This window comes from Pogona vitticeps, chromosome 4 (assembly GCF_051106095.1).
Source record: "Pogona vitticeps strain Pit_001003342236 chromosome 4, PviZW2.1, whole genome shotgun sequence".
In the NCBI taxonomy this organism is placed as follows: domain Eukaryota; kingdom Metazoa; phylum Chordata; class Lepidosauria; order Squamata; family Agamidae; genus Pogona; species Pogona vitticeps.
The window spans coordinates 163,392,933-163,414,389 of NC_135786.1; the positions used below are offsets into that span (position 1 = coordinate 163,392,933).

Below are 21,457 nucleotides of genomic sequence, written 5' to 3' on the forward strand. Positions count from 1 at the left end.
TGGTCCTAGAGACACTCTGGGGAAATGGAAATGACAGGTAGTTGGGAGTCCTGCAACAATTTCACTTTTTAAAAGGGGGAAGTGGTTGGTGTCCCTTATGAGCACTACAAAAGGACTTTGGGATGTCACACACTAGAAGCCTGAACTAAAGCTATTTGTCCTGATCGCATTGCTCTTGCAATCTTCTTCTGAATCTCTGATCCACTTTCTTGCTTTTATTTTCTGCTGGGATGTCATATTTCTCCTGCAATGCCCTTGAATATACACTAACTTCCTTGGCAGCTTCTTGAACACAAGTATATTTATTCCTCATACATTAAAACATATTTTATGTTTTAATGTATCACATGATATAGGCTTTATTATGCCAAAAGAACAGAAGGGGCTGTACACTCAGAGCCAAAAATTGGCAGCTGGAAAATGGGAAAAGGTTCAGATTCTGAAGTCTAGAAGCACTTTCGACATATAACACATTGCAGGAGGACTGTACTATACACTTTTCCTAAAATCCTTTTCTGATACCTATTGATTGTGTCCTGTTGTGCACATACTGTCTATATTTAAATGAATGTTTCAGAGGCAGGACTAAAAGCGAGAGGTTAGTTAGAGGCAAGAGGACCTCAGGTCTGTAAAAGAGTAATTTTTTTAGACTAATATTAATCAACTCAAATACTCTCTTGGCTTATCACAGGGAGTAGCTTCCTATTTTAGTTCTTTCTTGGCTAAGGATTAATTTCAGTGAGTTTTAACAGTGCAGGGCTAATGAGTGCTCTTGCTCTAGTAAGGCAAGGAAGTTGCACTTGACCTTTGGGGTCGGTCTCTTTCCCCTCTACCACTCAAATGATTCTAAATACCTAAACAGAATTACTCCACACAGATTCAAATAAGCCATATAATTTCTTGCCATTCATTGTCAGTGCTATACTCTCTTCCTTTCAGTAATGGGGAATGCATACTTGAACACAACCACAAATTTAAAGGACAACATGATTCTGCAGCTGCTCCTTTGCCATCAGAGCCCACTCTGAGCACAAGTACATTTATTCCCTATACAATAAATCTACTCTTGTTGGTTTTTCATCACATGGAATCTCACGTTTCCTCTAAGAAACATTTCTATTGTGGAAAAAATATCCAGTTTCCCCAGGGGTCAAACAAATATTTTGCTGGGAATTTGTATTGTTCCCTATGTAATATGGGTATGCTAATCACTGCAGAAAAGTGCTATGTGGGAAATTGTTCAGGAGACTGGTGCAGGCATCCATTTGGTGCCTTGATATACAGTAATTGGTAATGTGTAAACTGCTTGATAGCTTACTGGTTTAGCTATCAAGATTCCCTACTGTGCTTCCTTGGCAGGGGCTGGGCTTGATCATCCATAGGGTCCCTTCCAGCTATGCAATTCTAAGCTGATGATGATTACCGTATATAATACAACCCCCCATGTTTGTTAAGCACTTTAAATGTGTTGCTCTGCTATTTTTAAAGTAACTTGCTATCACCTTTTCAGTGTGAGCACTCTTTCATTGAGTCATTCTGGCCTAGAATTGAGTGTGCAGTGAGTTTAAGCATACTTTCTTAGGAGCAAAGCTCATTGTCAATATGAGTTCTGAGTAAATATGCTTAGAAAAAGGCTGTTGTTTTTTTTTAAACACTTTTGAAGAACGTCGGCCTTTCCGTCTCCTCTCTTAAAGCTGTCACAGGGCTTTCAAACCCCCAAGTCCGGAAAATGATAAGAGCAAAAGAATTATTTGTGGGCGTGTTTAATTCAGCGCGATGCCGAAAGCGAGGGAAGCGGGGGAGATCGTCTCAAAGCTAAATTGTAAATTAAAAACGAGTGGGAAAGCAGTCCGAGTTCCTTCCTGGAAACTGAGAAAGCCCTGGAAAGGGTTAAGGTTAGATCGGCTAGGCTCTCTCTTGTGCGTATGCAATAATCTGTGTGGCTCTCTTGGCCGCCTGACAACGTGTTGCCTCCTTCTCCTCGCCCGCCCCTGCTCGTTGCATGAAGTAGGATCCTTGAGCTGATGCAGAGGCAGCCAACTGCTCCATATTTGGCTTCTATTACACATTTACATACTGGGGAAGAGAGAAGCGAGCTTCTACACTGCAGACATCATTTCTACTACAGTGGCTGAGGAGACATCCGTGTCACAGCGAGGGGCAAGAAAAATAAAATATTTCCCCTCCCCCTCCCCCTCCCCACAATTCAAGCCCTCGCGATCAGCTGGCAAGACATTGTGAGTCTTTTCTTTTTCCTGTCCGCACCCCCCCTCCACTAACACTTGATACAGTTATCTGGCTTTTCCGACATTCCCCCCCCTTGCTTTCGCTTTTGTTGCTATCTCCTGTCCCTCCAACCCCCCCCCCCGAAAAACCTTCAGCGATTTCCAGCTGGAAAAACACATGTAGGGCCGACGGGGGGGGGTAGATCCACGGAACTGTCATCTCCACGGTTTGATATCTCCCAGATGTGGGTCTGGGTCGTTGCATCTCCTCTCCGCCCGCCCCCGATCTCGTCCTGAGGGGACTGAAGGTGCAAGAGGGCGGGAAAACCAAAAACCAGGAAATGTTTGGATATCCCCCCCTTTCCCCCCCTCTCGAAATGGGGTGGTGGTGCTGGCAGGAAATCTTGGCGGCCAGTCCAGGAGAGACCTGCCTTGCCCGTGCAAGCAAATAAACCGAAAGTAAGTACAGTACTGTAAAGGGAAGGGTGCAAACCGCCGCCCCCCCCGCCGCAATTCCTCCTCCCCTCCCATCCCCCGGCGGCGCCTTTGACTCGTTCGCTCTCCCTCCATCCCGAGCAGAGAAAGAACCCCCCCCCGCGGCCGTGCCCGGGCTTTCCTTTCGCTTCGCCGCTGCGCCTCGGGAGGCATTGCACCCCCCCCCATTACTCGGATTGACGACGGCGAGCTCCAGCAAGCGGGTGCGTTGGGGTGGAAAGTTCGGGCAGGCCGCGGGTTTCCGTATGTTCTCCTCTCTCCCCCCCCCCCGCCCCGCCAGCAACGCCCTCCGCCGGTGGCGCCGCCGTCTGGCTCGGGCTGCGCCCCTCTTGCTCCGGCTCTTGTCGCCGGCGTCGCCGCCGCCGCTGAAGGCCGGCTCAGTTGCTGTGGGCGAGCGGCGCGGCGCGGCGCGCTCCGTCCCTCTCTCCCTCCCTCCCTCTGCTGGCTTCCTCGTAGGGAGGGCTAGTCCCCGCCGCACTGTGTAGTACCGGGCTGGGTGGTTGCCGGAGGGGTGAATGAAGCGAGGAGGTGGCGGCGGCGGCAGAGGAGGAGGAGGAGGCGGTGGTGGTGGCGGCGGCGACGGCGAAGAAGGAGGAGGCGGAGGCGGCGCTGGGACTGGGATGTGCCCGGCAGCCGCAGCGGCAGTAGCGGCGGCGGCGGCAGCGGCGGCAGCTCCACCAGTATGCTCCTACGTTCAGGGCCCAGGACGGCTGGGGACTCCTCCGGGCACTTCAGCAAGGAGGCAGTGAGTGAGTGAAGGCCCCTGCTGGGCGTCCAGGACAAGGAGGTAGGGAGCTTTCCGAAGGGGAGGCCTCCCGTGGCTGCCCTTTCACCTTGACACCCTCCGCCAAGCTGGCTTCTGCTTTTTCACTTCTCTTCCCCCCCTCCCCCCCCCCAACCCAGTCTTCCCAGCAAGAAAATATGCACGGGCCAGTTTCGCCAAGAGGTTGGCAGGGTTGTCATTGCTATTCATTTTTCTTGGCTCTCAAAAGCTGGTGAGCTTGCCTGTAGGTAGGTGTAGGGATCCCTCTCTTAAAAAGATAAAAATTAAAAGAATAAAAATAAAGGGGGAAGGGATGAGCTGTAAGACTGGCACTGTTTTTAAATTTATGTTATATGCCTCTGGGGCTCTTCTGCCTCTCCTGCTTCTAAAAGTTACCTTTATATATACAGTGTGTGTGTGTGTGTGTGTGTGTGTGTATGTATATATGTATGTATGTATGTATGTGTGTATATATATATATATATATATATATATATATATATATATATATATATATATATATATATATGTGTGTGTGTGTGTGTGTGTGTGTGTGTGTGTGTGTGTGTATATATATATATATATATATATATATATATATATATATATATATATATATATATATATATATATATATATATATATATATATATATATATATATATATATATATATATACACAGTATATAAGCCTTAATCAGTTGTGTGCATAAGATAATTGCAAATTTGCTAAGAGTGTCTGAGGCAATTTTCTTAGATATGTAGACTTCCACTGAGATAATTCTACTAATCAGAATTAAAATAATGTAATGTAATGTTAAAAAGACAGTATTGGAGGTGATTGGGATGCTGTAAAAAAGAGCAGGCAAAGTGATCAGAAAGCAATGATAGAAAAGAGAGCAAATTGAAAGCTTGTTATATAATGCCACACTATGTGGATAACAAGAACAAGCTATTTTTATTTTGTTTACCGTATGGTATGCAATAGGGACTCCTCCAAAATAATATTTCTCCCCAGCCATACTGGACCCCAGATACAATTAGAAGAGGGAAGATACCCACAAGGTGGCACATTATGCATAATATTGCTGTAGATAATTAATTGTTTATGCACGCACACACATATGCAGATACGTGCTTTGAGTTTGTGGATCCTCTTTTCTTCCATGCAGACAGATTATTACTGTACAGTATTATGTAGGTTGTTAAATATTTAGCAATCACTGTTATGTATTTTATGTAGATCATAGTGATACTGTATATGTTTCAATGTAACCAGTTACTTTGCTGACATGTTAGGCAGTTCATTTTGGCTTCTGATGAAACCCTTGACACCAAATGCAGATTTCATCTTATGAATGTGGATTTGTTTGTCTGACTGGTGAGGACAGCCTAGTTTTATTGCTCTTAGGAGTAGAGGTTATGAATGAGGAAGGGATAATTGAAAGAGGGAGAGAGACTAGCTTGATAGAGATTATTATTTTCCTCTGTTCCTTTTTTTTAAACAATATTTTAGAGGTCATGGTAGTTTTAGTGAATAAATGCCATTAATCTTGTCACATGTGTCATGTAAGACAAAATACCAACAGGCTTTCCAGGGCTTACTCTGTGTGTGTTTGTGAGTCTCTGTGTGTGTGTGTGTGTGTGTGTGTGTGAGAGAGAGAGAGAGAGAGAGAGAGAGAGATCATGTAGAGACATGTCAATGGTGTAGGTTTTCAGTGCACTCACTTCAGCCCTGATCAGTCATGTAATTAGATCGGGCTGCCATGGTAACAGACAGTATTCATTGTCCATTCAGGTGCATTTTTCTTGTGACTGGGATACCTCAAATGGTGCCTGTACTGCAGGGATGGGCAACTTACTAAGCTACTCTGGTGGTTTGTTATGTCCTCTAGTGTGTTTGCATATAATTTACATATTTTATGTAATTTGAAATGGAAGCTGTCAGAGGCTGCTCCACGTAACAGCCCTCATATAACAAATAGTAGTTTCTACTGCTGGTTTAGAATTTACAGTTCTTAGCATTTTCCGTAGATGACTCGTAATTGTTTGAGATTTTTGTTTACAGCACTTAGGCAATAGGAAAGCAATTATTTTTAACTTTGAATCAAATGGTGAATGAATTGTGTATCATTGTAGTCTTCCTCTCCTCAGTGGATCATACAGTTCTTAGGATTTTAACCAGCTTCTTGAGATAATATAAAAGTTGTCTTGGAGGTGCTTAGAAATACCCAGGATGGTGTACTGGACAGAGTGACATCTTAGGATTTAGCAGACCTGGGTTTGAATCCCTGCTCAGCTCTGGAAACTCTCTATGAGTGGAGCAGGTAAAACCACTCCTCAAATATTTACTTGCCCTGAAAACCCTATTAGGGTCACGACACGTTGGTTCTGACGTGACAACACATAACACACATACAGGAGGTGTTTATGGGCTATATATTACTCACTTGGAGAATTTGTGTCTGTGTGAAGTGCTGTGGTATAATTTATAAACTTAAGTTATTCATTGATGCATTGCAGCTGTGATTAAAACATTCACAGCATCCTGCCATCATAAGAATTTAAAGACTCAGGTCCGCTGAATCAGTAAGTCAGTCTCGCAGAAGTATGCTGCTAAGCATGGTTATGCTGTTTGATGAATAACCTTTAAAACCCTGTTTGTAAAATTTGACAACAGTGTACAGTCTTGTAAGTAATTCATGCCTTTAATGACATGCTTCTTTGGTTCCTGATCATTGAAAACTTAGACAACTTAGTTCTGAATCATACTATGTCAGTCGATTTTCAACACAAACAGATTTTGTCTAGAGTGATAGTAAAATTTGCATACAAATACACGGAATATATGTTGCTGGTGGGCGAGACAAATGGCTGTTGCTTTTTAAAGCTTCTTGAAAGTTTTCATAGAAGAAGTTCTGTTGCAATCTGGTACTCTTGGCTGGATGTTTTAACTATTTTAAGGCAAAAATTGTGGAGCTAACGTGAAGTGTTTTTGAATTTAAAGAAGCAGATATTTCAGTGCATAAATTGGCAGAGATTATGCACATATTTTTCCTCTTGGCTAATGCAAGTCAACCGAACTGAATTTAATAATCTTTTCTGGTTAAATACATTGTGGCATTTTGAGATTTTGTTTTATTTTGGTTGTTTCTGTTTTCATCTGAGAAGAAGCTTTAAAAACTAGCTGGAGCTCCAAGTTATATTTCAATTAATGGTTTCGGTAGCTAGTCAATAGTTTACTTTTGATTTGGTTTCACTATTTTAAATTAAATATTAATGCAATAGAATAGAAAATCCTGTTACCATTAAGTTAATACATTTGAGGGGTATTACAAATGGCTCATATTTGCACAGTGCCACATCCACTGTTGAACAGACAAGATTTATTATGTGTATAATGTGAGTTGCCATACTCGTAAACAAATTGTTGGGAAGTAATAATTAACCCCCACCCCAAAGTGTTCATAGTATCAGGGATGGGAATATTAGTAATGTCTGTTATATCTTCCCTCCCTTTCCCTCCTTTAAAAAATTTTTTTTTTTTAGTATTTTAGATTATGCACTGTAAAGTATGTAAGGGTCAGAGATAATACAGTATCATGTATTACCTCTCTGGTAAGCCTGAGCTTCCCATCTCTACTGGGTTTTAGGAGCAGTTTTTGTTTTTTTTTTACACTGAGAAGGCACGGCTCTTTCATGGAGTGAGCCGGTAGTTTTGTGGAAGACTGGTTAGGTTTCAACTTGTACCATGTTCTCCAACTTTGGTTTTGGGCCAGTGTGTTCAAGCCACTAGTATGAAAGCAGAAGACAGATAGGAATCTGGTGGGGGAAGAGAAAGAGCTGTATAGAATTTTATCATATAGATCTAGACGGTGAGTCCTTGTCATGTATCATGGTCTTTGTATGTGTTATTGTATGTTGATATGTTTATGTTGTGAGACTACATGTGTTTAGAGGAATACAGTACTTTAAATGTGTGTTTGAGGTGTCAGAAGGATCAGTTGTGTATGTGTGTGTGTGTATCTCCCCAAACCATGTAGGTTATTATTTTGGCATTTTACAGTAGAATAAAGCATCCAGTGCAATAAACCATATTATCTGCTTCTTTGCTCCCTGACAGTCAGAGGCATTGCTCATTTGCGTTGGTGTCTTTGAGAGGAAGAACAGGCCTTACTTTTCTGTCCCTTTGCTGCCATAATAATGAATCTTGTCTAAAATGTTTACTGGTTTCAGGCATGATTTGGTAAGAGTCTGAAATAAGTTCTGTGCTTGGAGAAAATACTTGAGCTGTTTACTGATCCTATAAAATGTTGAAGAATTAATTATTTTGGTGCAAAGCATGCATTTATTTCAAATAAGACATTTAATTCTGTCTGTAATTCCATAGCCAATTGCTTGGGGGTAAGTCTTACCACCCTCAGTGGTATTTACTTCTAATTAGACAGATTCTGCTATAGGTTTCTTTTATTCGAGACATGTTAAAGAGAGAAAAAGTGTAAGCAAACTTGATTATCAAACTATGATAGTCATATCGTAGCTGCAAAGTAATTCATATTTCCCTGAAGCAGATATTCTGAAACCAAACCTCCCCCCCCCCAAAAAAAAAATTCCAAAACCTTTTCATTTACTTAAGGCAAAGTTTGAGGCTACCATTATCTTAATGTTAAGGCATGCTTTAAAAAAATGTGAGGATTGCTTGCACAAGCACATTTGTGGCATTTTTAAAAAATTTAAAAAGGGATAAGATATGGAACATTTTCATTCAGATTTCACATTTTGTCTACAATAAGAACTGAGCTGGTTGAAAACAGATTTAACCTACAGCATTCTATAGACAGAATTGTCCATTGGAATGTATAGGAAAGCTCTGTGATTTTTATAATGGGAATATCTAAAACCCAAATGAATAAAAGAAATTATATTTTCCCATGATTTTTTTTTTAAAAAATTCCCCAGTGATATAGAAATCCACTGGGCCTTTTCCAATAGGATTTTATGGAGAAAGTGAACAATTTTGAGCACAGTTGACTAGTTGTCTAGTTACTTTAAAGTTATGCTAAGGTGTAAAAATTGGAGATGTATGTGTTTATATGTATTTATATTTTACACTCAATAAATGCATTATTTCCAAGGTGGGAACTTTTCTTTCTTTTAAAGTTGTATTATTAGGAGATACATCACTGTATGTTTTTAAAAAGTGTGACAAAAAAGGGATAGTGTAATATGCTTGTTTATCTTTTTTAGTTTACTATGTTGTGAATAACATGGTAGACTGTAGGTACCTGAAAAGATAAGTTAAAGCTCTTCAGCTGATCCTTGGGCTATCTTGGCAAAACACATTTTTCTTTGTATTGTTGTTCAAGCTAAAAGATTTCAGTTAAAAGTCTGGCAAATGGTGCATCCCAGCAGAGAAATAAATCCATTTTTTGTTTATGAAGCTTTGTTTTTTTTTAAATTGCTGTATTGTTGGTTATTTACGTTACATTTTCAGATAAGGTAAATCATGATTTAAAATGCTGACATATATGCAATTGTTTCAGAGTAGGATATGTGAAGGGTATGCTACTTTTGGAAATTTATTTTCTAACATTTGTAGCAAGAAGGCTCCTCCTGTGTTCCTTTTTTTAATGACACACAATACTGCTATCCTAGTCCCTCCCACTATTCTGAAAATCAGAGTTTTGTGCAAGTCCTTTCTGATTGCCATTCTCAGTCCCATCATAAGTGGTAGATAATAGTAATGAAACAAACAGATGCATATCAATGTAGTTGATTTGGGGGAGGGGCAAAATGCTTTTGAGAGAATATGGAAGTGAATCGGTCCTGCTGTTCCATCTGCTGCGCCTGTTTCCCCAATTATGAATAGTCTTAACAGGTTTGTGCGGTAATTCCATGTGACCAGTGGCAGTTTTGGCTGCTGTTGTGCCATGCCAGCATAACTCATGACATCATTTTGGTTTATGTGATTGTGTTTCCCAATGAAAATGTTTATTCTCAGTTATAGCACAGTTTGTTAAGTGGGATGTTTTGGAGAGGTACAATCCATCCTTTCCTCCAATAGATCACTAGTGTGAAAACATTTAAATACTCTTATATAGCTCCCTGAGTACTTGTACTAAGAGAGATAATGTATTTTACAGTGGAGAATATGTGGATACAGCTGCCATCATGTTGATTTCTGACTTGCAGATCATATTGATTTTATACCATGCTGTATCTTCTAGATTTCATGGTCTCTGAGAGAGCAGGCAATTTATATTGTAATTTCAATAAAGTGAAGTGATGAAATGTGTGAAAAATTGACTTCTCCATTTTCTGTAGGTTTGGGAAACACATGTCTCTCCATATATTTTCGTTCTGGAATTCCCATAGTCCCTCACTTGTTGGCTATACTGTCTATGGCTGATCAGATTTGTAAGCCACTTATTCCCTTCCATTATCCTGAAAACAAGAGTTTCATGTCAAACTGAGGAAATCGTGAATATATTGTTCTGCTTATCATACTTTTAAAAACTTTTGTTTAGCTTCAGAGTTTCCAGTGCTATCTGGCTTCCCAGCTGTTTTTAAAACAATCTGTAAAAACTATATGTATTTGTTAACTGATTTTGGATGTGAATTTACTTTTAGAATTAATTTACTTACCTCTCATGGGGGAAATGTATTCTAAAAATACTTTCTGGATTACTTTTGAAATGAAATATGTCCAGACACTTACAATAATAAAATAAAATGTCAGTTTGGTTTGCCAAATGTTATCTTGTTAGTCAGTTGTTGGAGGCATAGCACAGATCTCTGTGGGATCTAAAAGACTAACAGTGCAGCCTTGTGTATGTCTACTGAGAAGTAAGTCTTATTCCCAATCAGTGCATACAGCATTGCAGATTAATAGATTTATAATGACATTTCATGAGCTACAGATGTGCTCTCTTCATGTTTTTGTGCGGTTCTAGCACTTTCTGAATAGTACATTCACAGATTCGTGTTTGCTTTTCCTTTCTCTTCAGTTTTTGGATCAACAGTCAGAAAACCTAAACAGGCAGTCTTAAGGACTGAGTTTCTTCTTGACGTCTTTAAGACAACCACTACTGCAATTTTTATCTTCCCCATTTAAAGGTGCTGTGTGAATAAGGTGAGATTTAAACCCTTCTTTTTCATTTATTTTATTTTATAAGGAAACTTATTTTGAAGTGGACCTGTGTCCCACTAAAGACAGAAATTGTATTTTTATATATAAAATGAGTTTCATTCTCAGTCCTTGAAGTCTGGTGTACCTCAAATTTCCACCCCCACCCAAAGCTCCTAATTATTTCTTTTCAAAACCTAAGATTTTATTGTTGCTGCTGCTATCTGCCCTATAGGTAATCTCAGTGTTCTGGGAAGGGGGAAATAAGATTCCCTCCCCCCCGGCCTTAATTTTAATCCAGTAAGATTTTTTTCTGATGTAAATAGGTTCTCAGTTTAAATAGTTCATTAGTTTATGTCTTGGAGAGTTAGTTGAAGAAACACACTCTCTGTGATGGTGACAGCTTACAGAACTGGACTGGAAACCTGATCAGTCTCAAATATGAAATCATGAATGGGCAGTGAGTGGAACAAATGGCAGTGTTTGACCTATGTAACAATAAAGCATAAATAGCAGAAACCCTGTCTATATCTTTTTTACGGAGGGGATGGGTCTGAATAGTTGTGTAAGTATAGTACTTTCAGCCAAAAAACAAAACAAAACAAAAAAGTTTTGTGGTACTTTTAAAACCAGTACATTCAGTGTGCATATCACAGTCAGTTTCTTAGAGCCCACAAGGCATGATAGGAAGGCCACAAGTTTATATAAATAGCATTTGTGATTGTGGGGGTGGGAGTCAAAATAAATGGGATATAGCAAATGACAATTGCTTTATTAACACTGGCAATGAACGTTCAAAGTATCAGTTACATGAGGATCCTGGCTTTAAGGTAGAGTAATTATGTAATGCAAAACATCTATCAGCTAATCCACCATGGTTAGTCAGGTTTTAGCATTTGATTTGAAATTTGGTTGTGCTGATGTCAGAGTTTTACCAAAGAAAACAACATCTTGACAATACACAAGTAGTGAATATCAACCATTTCTGTATATAGACTGGATTCCTGTTGTGCTGCATAGACTGCAATTTTTCAGGCATTAAAAGTTTCAGTTTCATGCCAAAGGTCCCAAGGATTCCTTGGAATTCCTTTTGTTGGGGGGTAGCTGTTAGGCACTGCAGTCTTTAATTTTTGAAAATCACCACCGGTGGGATGATTTTAATGGTGGTGAAAATTTTCAGAAATTAGAGACTTCCCTCCCCATCCCCTGTGAGGAGTGGAGTGCGTGGGGGGGGGTCTGTCTCTGCAGCCTGGTCCGGCTCAGGCCACGAACTGGCTGCGGACCAGGGGTTGACGAACTCTGTCCTATAGGATACTGACCATTATGTCTTATACACACAGTGTACAATTTATGTTTGATAGAGGTAGTGAGGGATATGTCACACTTTAAAGAAAAATACTTTCAAGAACGAGTTGTCTGTTAAGGCATGCAACTTGCATTGCAGTTTCTAGCTTAAATGGGAGGAGGCATGTTTAAATAAAGTTACTTAGAAATAATACTTTTTCTGAATGATTAATGGCCAGCCCAAACATTTCTATTTTTGTTACTTTTGGTAGGAAAGTTACATAATGACTGACAGAGCAAATGGAATAAGCTGTGCTGTTATAAAGTTTATTTGGAACCACCAGCATATTATATATATGTGATGTGCTTTATAATGAGTAGACATGTTGTACTCAGGGGGTGTATGAAGGCGCTGGTTTTTACACACAGGCCTTGTTATGCTGTACAGTGGGGTCTCTACTTAAGAACTTAATCCATATTGGAAGGTGGTTCTCAAGTTGAAAAGTTCTTATGTTGAATCTGCATTTCCCATAGGAATGCATTGAAAACCATTTAATCTGTATCTGCTCTTTTCCGTCCATAGAAACTACAGTGGAACCTCTACTTAAGAACTTAATCCATTTTGGAATAGTGTTCTTAAGTTGAAACGTTCTTAAGTTGAAGCAAAATTTCCCATAGGAATGGACTGAAAACCAATTAATCCGTTCTGGCTGTTTTTTTTTGTTATGTAGAGGTGTGTTCGTACATTGAAGCATTAGTTCCCATAGGAACTAATGCAAAGCTGGTTAATACGTACTCTACCACTAGGGGGAGAATTTTTTTTTAACCTAAGATGACCTAAGGTTAAAAAAAGAACAGGAAAGGTTTTTTTTCCTGTTCTTATCTTGGATTTCTGTTCTCAAGTAGAAGCAAAATTTAGCAAATGCAGCTGTTCTTAAGTTGGATTGTTCTTAAGTAGAGACGTTCTTAAGTAGAGACCCCACTGTATCTGTGCAGAGGCTTATGGTGTCCTCATTGAAGTTACAGTGCCATCAGTTCACATGGCAACAGACCACCATAGGATTTTATACAAGTTCAACCTCCCCATCACCACACTAGTCTCAACTAGGATCTTATAGTGTTCATCACTCCATAGTTTGTGTCTGCAAAATATATTTGTAGAATTATCAAATTGTTCTTATTAAAAACTCAGTGATTCACAATCTTCTACATTTGGAAATGTACAGTTAAAATATAAATACTGTAGCTTAGAACGTGGTTGACTGGACAGTGGGATCATAGTCCTGAAATAAAAGCCAGAATAAAGGTGGCCCAGAGCAACTTTCTTAAGAAGCAGAGGCTAAGATCCTGTTATGTAAAGTTACAAAATGTAAGTCTGATGACATATTTAGCTGTGGCCAAATATTGGTAATAATTTTTTTTTTCTATCCTCCCCTCTTCAAGACTCCTAGTCACCCTTTGGATCCCTTTGATTTTGGGGAATCTGTTGGGGCTCATAGGACTGGTGGGGGAATCTTAAATGTCAAAAAATTGCTGCCAGTTATTTCACTGTGGCTGCTGGACCAGTGGTGGTTATTTTGGGACCTTGAAGACTCCCTCTCTCAGTTGTGCAACTTCAAAAGTCTTCTCCTGTGGGCTGTCTATTCTTTCTTGCAAATGGACTTGACAAGAATATTGTAGTTCTTGGTAGTCTTTATCAATTCTGCCCTTTGTATCATTGGCTCCCTTACTTGACAAGGTGAAAAGCATGGTGCATGGTTGAAAATACAGTCTCCAAGCATGTTCACCAGCTTTGATTGCATATAAAATTGGGAGTTTATATACATATGCTCAGTAAAGATAATTGTCAAAGACAACTTTTTCAGTGCTGATCAAGACAAACTTGAAATTTTGTAAGAATATTTTGCCTTCTTTGATGAAGTTTTGTTTTGATATGTATATTATGATATATGTTTGGACTTATTTTTGTGAAAATGTTATGTGTGTTGATGGTTGTAGGGTAATCTATAAATATATGTTCCAGACATGTCTGTAACTGGGGAGATTAGTGCCCCCTGCTGTCTATTTGTGATCTGTGTTTGTTTGTTTGGGCAGCTGTATTTTCTAATGCTTTTGCATATATGACGACTTAAAGATAAGAGTGTCAACAAAGTTGAGAAAATTTTAGTAAATTGAAAGTGCCAATTCCATTATTATTCCGCTGTAATTATGAAGGTAAATAGAAATATTTTTGTGTTCATTTTTGTTTTCCAAAATATAAACATATTATGTTTGCCAGAATAAGTGCAGTGACTGTGAAGATAATAGTTCCATAGTATGCATTGTAATATACAATGTGAACAAGTTCCTGTTTGTATAAGTAAGAGATAATAAATAATAGGCACAAAGATTTTCAATACACTTTCATAGGTAGTAGTGTTAGACAAGATATATATGCACACAGACACACACAAACAAATAAACCAAGGCCAGATGTGTTGTGACTCCTTGGAGACAAAAAAGTTTTCTTTGGCATAAACTTTCATGGACTATAGTTGCTTCTTAGATGTAAATATAGATATGGATATATAACATCTTTAGTACTGAAGTATGAGAGTACATTTAATCTACTTGACAGCAAAGAACTGACAACATTAGCTGGTGTTATAATATTGTACTTCCTGGGATTCAGTAGCTTCTGACATTTTTGAAATCTATTTTTATTTTATGAGTCAAAAATTCTTAACTCATGTTTTGGTTTGTGTATTGACCTCTTGTAGAGTGAAATTAATTTACTTAGAAATGAGTTGAAATTCTATCTCGTTCACATATGTATAATCTATATTGGGGTTTTTTTCAAAAACATTTTCAGCCTCTTATGATCGATGCTATCTGTGACTACTAGCTCTGAATACCCTGCTTTTTCCTCTGTACAGTTGTTCCTCCAGTGCTAAGAGGTAGAACTTTATGTTGGGTAGGTGTGCTTTTCATTGTGGAATTTACCAGTTGTGAGGAATCTAATTTTCCCCCATAAGCCTGGCATAGGTAAAGCGACTCTCTTCGCAGTGTCCTACAGATGATTGCCACTTAATTGGCAGAAGAGACAGAGGTTGTGTCTGTTGACCTGAGCTGATAGTTTGTTTGGGCTGTTTGGAAGTTGTGTCTGTACACTTGTGGATATTTCATTGCATGTGTGTGCTGTGCTCCAAGCATAGGCTGCTAGGGGAATGGCTACATAGCTGAGAGGAAATGAGTCACTGATTTGATTGGGGGAGGAGCTAGCAGCTGTCAGATGTGTAACTGTGTGCAGAGTCCTTCTGAGCTTGGGAGCATGGGCTTGTGAACAAAGTGAGTAAACAAGACACATTGTCTGGGAGTTTGAAGGGAAAGCTAAGAATGTTGTTTCAGCACTTGCATAAGATAATAGATGGACACTGAATGAGCTTTAGCAGTGACATGCAACACCTGTGGTATCCTGTCTTCCTGCTGAAGATATAGAAACCTACAGCTGCAGCAAGTGCAAGCTGCTTACGCTGCTAGATGAGAAAGTACAGTAGCATGAGGGTTGCCTATCCACAGTGTGGCTCATTGGGATAATGAAGTGTTTCTGGGTGTAGTTGAGCAGACTTTCCTGAAGGAGCAATAGTGGGTTGTGTCTTGCCCCTTAGAAAAACAGTAGGAGTGTTGGAAATGAACAACAGGTTCTGCAGATGGTGTAGTTAAGTAGAGGTTTAGCTTCTTGGGCCATGACCTGTGTTTGTTTAAGTAGGACTCCTTGTAAATAATGGGTTGAAAGACATAAAAAGAAATTTGGGTGGGTGTGTAAGTTGTTTTCAGATGAGATGAGATTTTAAAAAGGCATGGCAGTAGGACATGGCAGGAGGGGCATATCACCGAGAAGAATATGGATGATTAGCCAGAATTGGTTGGAAGAAAGTCAGGAGAACTAAGCTCAGAATATGTAATATCATGCTCTTTAGAAAGGTTAATAATGGAAAATGACACCCCCTCCCCAGTTGTGCATGTAGCAGCTAGAAGACCTGGGAGTGGTAGGTCTGCTGTGCGAAGAGTAGAACTGTTCTCCACATTGAGTAATGTGTCGAGGTTTGGACACCACACTTTAAAAGGGATGCTGATAAACTGGAACAAATTCATAGAAGGACAACAAGGAGGATCAGAGGACTGGAAGCTAAGCCCTAAGAGGAAAGACTGAAAGAACTGGACATGTTTAGCCTTAAAAAGAAAAAGAAAAAGAGGAATGATATGATAGCGCTCTTTAGATACTTGAAAGATGGTCATATAGAAGAGGAGCAGGATCTGTTCTTGATCATCCCAGAGTACAAGACATGTGCTTAAGTTACATGAAGGCAGATTTCAGCTGAATAACAGGAAAGACATCCTGTTAGAGTTAGAGCAATAAGGCAGTGGAATCAATTACCTTGGGAGGTGGTGAGTGCTCCAACACTGGAGGAATTCAAGAGAAAATTAGTCAACTTTATGTCGGATATACTTTGACTTGGATTCCTGCATTGACCAGGGGGTTGGCCTTATAGTTACCTTCAAACATTAGTTTATGATTAGGAAGACCTTTCTGGTAATAAAATATTTTTAGCAATGGAATGGACTAACTCTAAAATGGTGGACTCTTCATCGTTGGAGATTTCTAAATAGAAGTTGGATGGACATGTTTCAGGGTTGCTTTAAGTGTGATTTACTGCTTCATTTGTGACTAGACTAAATGAGTCTTGGAAACTTGTTCAACTGTATGATTTGATAGTTCTGTGATATTTGGCCATCCATGGGCAAGATTATGTAACATAATGTCATTGGTAACCAGGGCTTTTCTAGAGATGAGCCTTCCCTTTTCAAGAAAAACTTGCCTGGAATTATGATGGCTCCCCAGCTCAGGGCCAACTACAGATACAACTGAATCAAGGTGCCATCTCCCCTCCCATTTCTCCATTTTAAGCAAGATGTGGGGACAGTGAGACATATTCTGCTATCATCTCCAGTCACTTATTTTCTCTATACTTTAGCTCTGTGTTGTACTTAAGAGTTGTGCAGGGCTACTTCAGAAACAATATTGGGTAGTGTGCTTTGGGCGGGGTAACCCTAAGAAAAGCTTTGTGTTATGACAATATACCAAAGTACTTTAATTATTATTAACATGGTATGAATGGTTAAAATCCAGTGTACCCTCTAATTTTCAGCTCCAGTGGGTGGGGGTCTCTCTCGCAACTTCTCCCCTGCAAGTGTGCACATGCACGACTCTGCTCCTGTGTGCATGGGTTTCCATCACAACTAGAATCAAAGGGGCTGCATGGGGGAGGGAGGCACAGTTGCGTGTCTTAGATGGAACCTTTCTAAAATCTTATAGTTTCATTTACCATATTTTGCTGAAAATAAGACAGGGTCTTGTATAAATTTTTGCTCCAAAAAACGCATTAGGGCTTATTTTCAGGGGATGTTTTTTTTTTGGGGGGGGGTTCATGTACAGCAATCTACATTTATTCAAATACAGTCATGTCATCTTCTGGTTGCTGCTCAATGGTGGAAGGCAGGGTTTCACTTAACTGGGCTTATTTTGAGGGTAGGGCTTATATTACGAGCATCCTGAAAAAACCATACTAGGGCTTATTTTCAGGTTAGGTCTTATTTTGGGGGAAATGGTATATGTTCTGTTTTATTTACAGATAAGAAGGTTTTTGACACATGACTATAGTGACCCCTTCTTTCAGCAGTTGAATGTCATTCTACCTCAGAAAAATAATTACTTGACAATTCCCATTTGATAATTCCCTCTTTATATTCTGATTAGTTACTTAATAGTGATGAGATTGTTGAGCTGACTCTATTTAATCTGATTTTGGAAGCTTCTCTGCAGATCTACAGATATCATACTACAATGGTGCCTCGACTTACAAACATCCCGACATACAACCATTTTGAGTTACAACCAGCTCCGGCCACAAAAGTTTGCTTCTACTTGCGACCGGAGCTTCAAGTTACAACCAGAAAAAGGCATGGAAAAAGGCAGGGAATTCAAGTTGCGGACCATTGGTGGTGGTGAGGCTGATTCTTTGTAGATCTTTCACCCCAGTAGTTAGAGAGTGTGCGATTGGATGAGGCTTCGGACTGCCTGGTAAAGTGCTGCTTTCTACTTTTAAAAAACTGTTCTGGGTGTTTTTGCAGCGTGGTTTTGGGCTGGGTGGTGGGATTATGTTTCTATGCTGTGATGGGTCTTACAGGGTTTGTTTTTTGGTGGTTTTTTTCCCCATTTCCGATGGGTCTTGCAGGGTTTTTTTTTTGGTGTTTTTTTCCACTTTTCTGATGGGTCTTGCAGGGCTTGTTTGCTTTCTGCTTTGCTTTTTTTTGCATTTCCGAAGGGTCTTGCGTGGTTTGTTTGCTTTTCTCTTTTTTCCCCCCTTCAGCTGGAACGGATTAATCGTGTTTCTGATGGGTCTTGCAGTGTTTTTGGTGGGATTTTCAGTGTTTTCTTTTCAGCCGGAATGGATTAATTGCATTTCAATACATTCCTATGGGAAATGGTACTTCGACTTAACGACCATTTCAAGTTACAACCAGAGTTCCGGAACCAATTAAGTTTGTAAGTTGAAGCACCACTGTATAAGGGGTTGTATTGTTTTAGTCTCGCGATGAGACTGCTGAACCTACTGAAAGACAGCAGTTGATGACAGTGAATAATGACTTTTAACCAGTAATCTATCTCTTAAACCTAGTTCTGTAATTAAATCTAGCTAACTGGGGATTTTGGGAACTGTAGTCTTAAAAATAATCTTTCTCAGCTCTGTTCAACAATAATTATGTTTCCAAAACATAATAAAAGTAAAATGTAAACACAGCACTTCTATTTTAAGAAACACAATACTAATTACTGTATAATGGCAGATTTGAATCAGTACTGTATTGATATTCTGGTCCTATTTGAAGCCCTGTTGAGACACTGTTGCAAAAGGCAGTGTATACTAGCCCCACACAGTCTGCTTTTTAAAGAATTTGTATTAAAGCAGTTTTTCTAAAGGAGAAAGCCTCTTCTATCCATGGAAGCTGTTCGTGTGGCCAGGAACCCATGTTTCACTGTGGACAGATGACTCTACACTCTAAACAAATTCCTTTTGTGTGAGTGAAGCAACAGCAGAAAGGGGTGGAGCTGATAATGCTTCCATTTTCACATATTTTAATAACATGTTTCAGGAATACCTGATAGTGCTCTGCTTGGCAGGGTAACTTGGTTATACAGCATATTGTATTATATTTATAAAAGATGAGTTGCTCCATTAGCACCGTTTTCTTGAGTATCGCTGCTTCTTTCCTCCCCCAGTGCCATTGTGCCCAGTCAAGCTCATTTCTACGTGAGAAATGAACAGTGGTTCTCAGGGTCTCTGCAAGCTTGAATAGTGTCCAAGTTTAGCATTTTTAGAATAATTTTGCCAAGTAGTTTCTGAAATGCTGACATCTGTTTGCAGGGAATTCCTGTCACAGAAAATATGGATGTCTTTATCTGCTGCTTTTACTTGATAGGACTTTGCCTTTTTCTTAATCAGAAGTGGTTAAGAAGGAAAAAGAACAAAGCCTATTCTGTGTATCCTGTGCTCATCTCACATTGTATTATTTGTCAGATCCAAAGTTTACCCTGAATATTTTCACCGGTTCTGTTGTGCTCAGTGACCATAAACGCCTTTAACATTTGATTTGCTTGTTCTTGTTACATGCCATCAAGTTGTCTCCAACTTATGGCAACTCTATGAATGAGCTATCCCCAAAATGTTGTGTCCTCAATAGACCTGTTCAGCTCTTCTAATCTCAAGGCTGTGGCTTCCCTTACTGAGTGAGTCCCTCTCATATTTGGTCTTCTCCTGCTGCTTTCAGCTTTTTTCCAGCACTGTTATCTTTTTTTTAGTGGACCTTGCCTTCTAATGAGGTGCCTGAAGTATGACAACCTCAATTTTGTCATTTTTGCTTCTGGATGTATTTCAGGCTTGATCTGCTCTGGGACCCCCTTGTTTGCATTGCTGGCGATCCAGGGTATCCACAAAACACTCTTCCAGCACCATATTTCAGACAAACCATTTCCCCCCTGTTAGCTTTATTCACTATCCAGGTTTCTTTCATTCCGGTGCATAATAATCGGGAATACAATAGTGTGAATGTTCTTGGTATTTAGTGACACATCCGTACACTTTATGATTTTTTTCTGATTCCTTCACTGCTGCCCATCCAAGTTTTAGTCTTTTGATTTCTTGGCTGCAATCTCCAATGGGATTGATGGTTGAACCAAGGTATAAAAAAAGGGCAGCATTATAAATCCATCCCTAGAAATATTATGACCACAAACACTAGAAACACCACTGTTAACAAGTGTTAACGACCCATGACAATGAATGGAGAAGGACTGCAGAAGTGGGATTATCCCTCACACCCCAGTCCTTTGTCCTTCGAATGAGCCTACAGTATTCAGACTAGGTGGAAGTGAAACCAAAGGCACAACTGGAAGTGGAGGATATGTCTGGGATCTCCTACCAACTCTCCTCAGTCTGAAGAAGCTACTTGGTGTAGTAGCAAAACATTTCAACCTAACAGGAAAGAAGTCCAATTGCCATGACTAAACTTCCAGATAACCACATCTGGATGACTGAAAATCTTCACAGATATATTGTCTCTCCATATTCTTTCCTAATGGTACCTTCTTGTCCACAATACAGGTTATGCATCAGGACAATCAAGTGCTGAGGCACACCCATTTCTTTCAGAACAACCAATCTCATGACCCACACACTGAAAGGCTTTTCTGTAGTCTATAAAGCACAGACTAATCTTTTTCTGAAATTGATTGATGCACTCCAGTGGTCTGCAGATATTTGCCTCTTCCTTTTCAGAATCCAATTTGAACATCAGGCATTTCTTGTTCCATATAAGGTAAAAGCCTTTATTGCAACACCTTGAACATCACTTTGCTTGCATGTGAAGTTAAAGCAATGGTCTTATAGTTACTGCACTCCTTGGCATCTCCTTTCTTAGAAACTGGAATGTATATCAAATGTTTGCAATCTGTGGGTTGTTATTTCATTTTCTTTATTTGTTTGCCAGTTCTTGTTAGAATTTTGACAGATTCAGTTTCCGTTGCTTGAAATAGTCTTATTGGTATCTCATCTGCTTCTTGTGATTTATTTCCTCCTAGTGCTTTTAGAGCAGCTTTGACTTCACTTTCTAGAACTGCAGGTTCTTCATCATAGGATTCCTCTTCAAAGGAATCTGTCATCCTTTTATATGTTCTGTGCAGGTCTTCAGTATACTGCTTGCAGTTTCTCTTTAATTTCTCTGTTGATCTCCCAGCATTCCTAATCTAGGTTTAAATTTCCCTTTGATTTTTTGGATCTTGCAGAAGAGAACTCTTGGTTCTTCTATTTTGTTGTGTTCTATTTATTTATTTTATTTTATTTTATTTTATTTATACCCCGCCCATCTGGTCTTACGACCACTCTAGGCGGCTTCCAAATACATAGATAAAAACATACAAATATACACAAAAATTATAACATGAGCTAACAAATTAATAAATTATTC

At 39.5% G+C, this 21,457-nt stretch overlaps 1 protein-coding gene across 31 annotated transcripts in view; it reads left to right on the plus strand.

Moving 5' to 3' along the window:
• Positions 1-1,983: 1,983 nt before the first annotated feature.
• ATXN1 (ataxin 1) overlaps positions 1,984-21,457 on the plus strand; it is a 303,188-nt gene continuing 283,714 nt past the window's right edge. For 10 of the 31 annotated variants that reach the window (XM_072998651.2, XM_072998653.2, XM_072998642.2 and 7 more), the window contains exon 1: positions 3,364-3,507. The gene's annotated coding sequence lies outside the window, so the exon portion shown is untranslated. Of the gene's footprint in view, positions 2,238-2,553; positions 2,685-3,360; positions 3,508-10,490; positions 10,616-21,457 lie in introns of those variants that run through there. The other 21 variants (XM_078393479.1, XM_078393476.1, XM_078393471.1 and 18 more) reach the window with 12 other exon arrangements.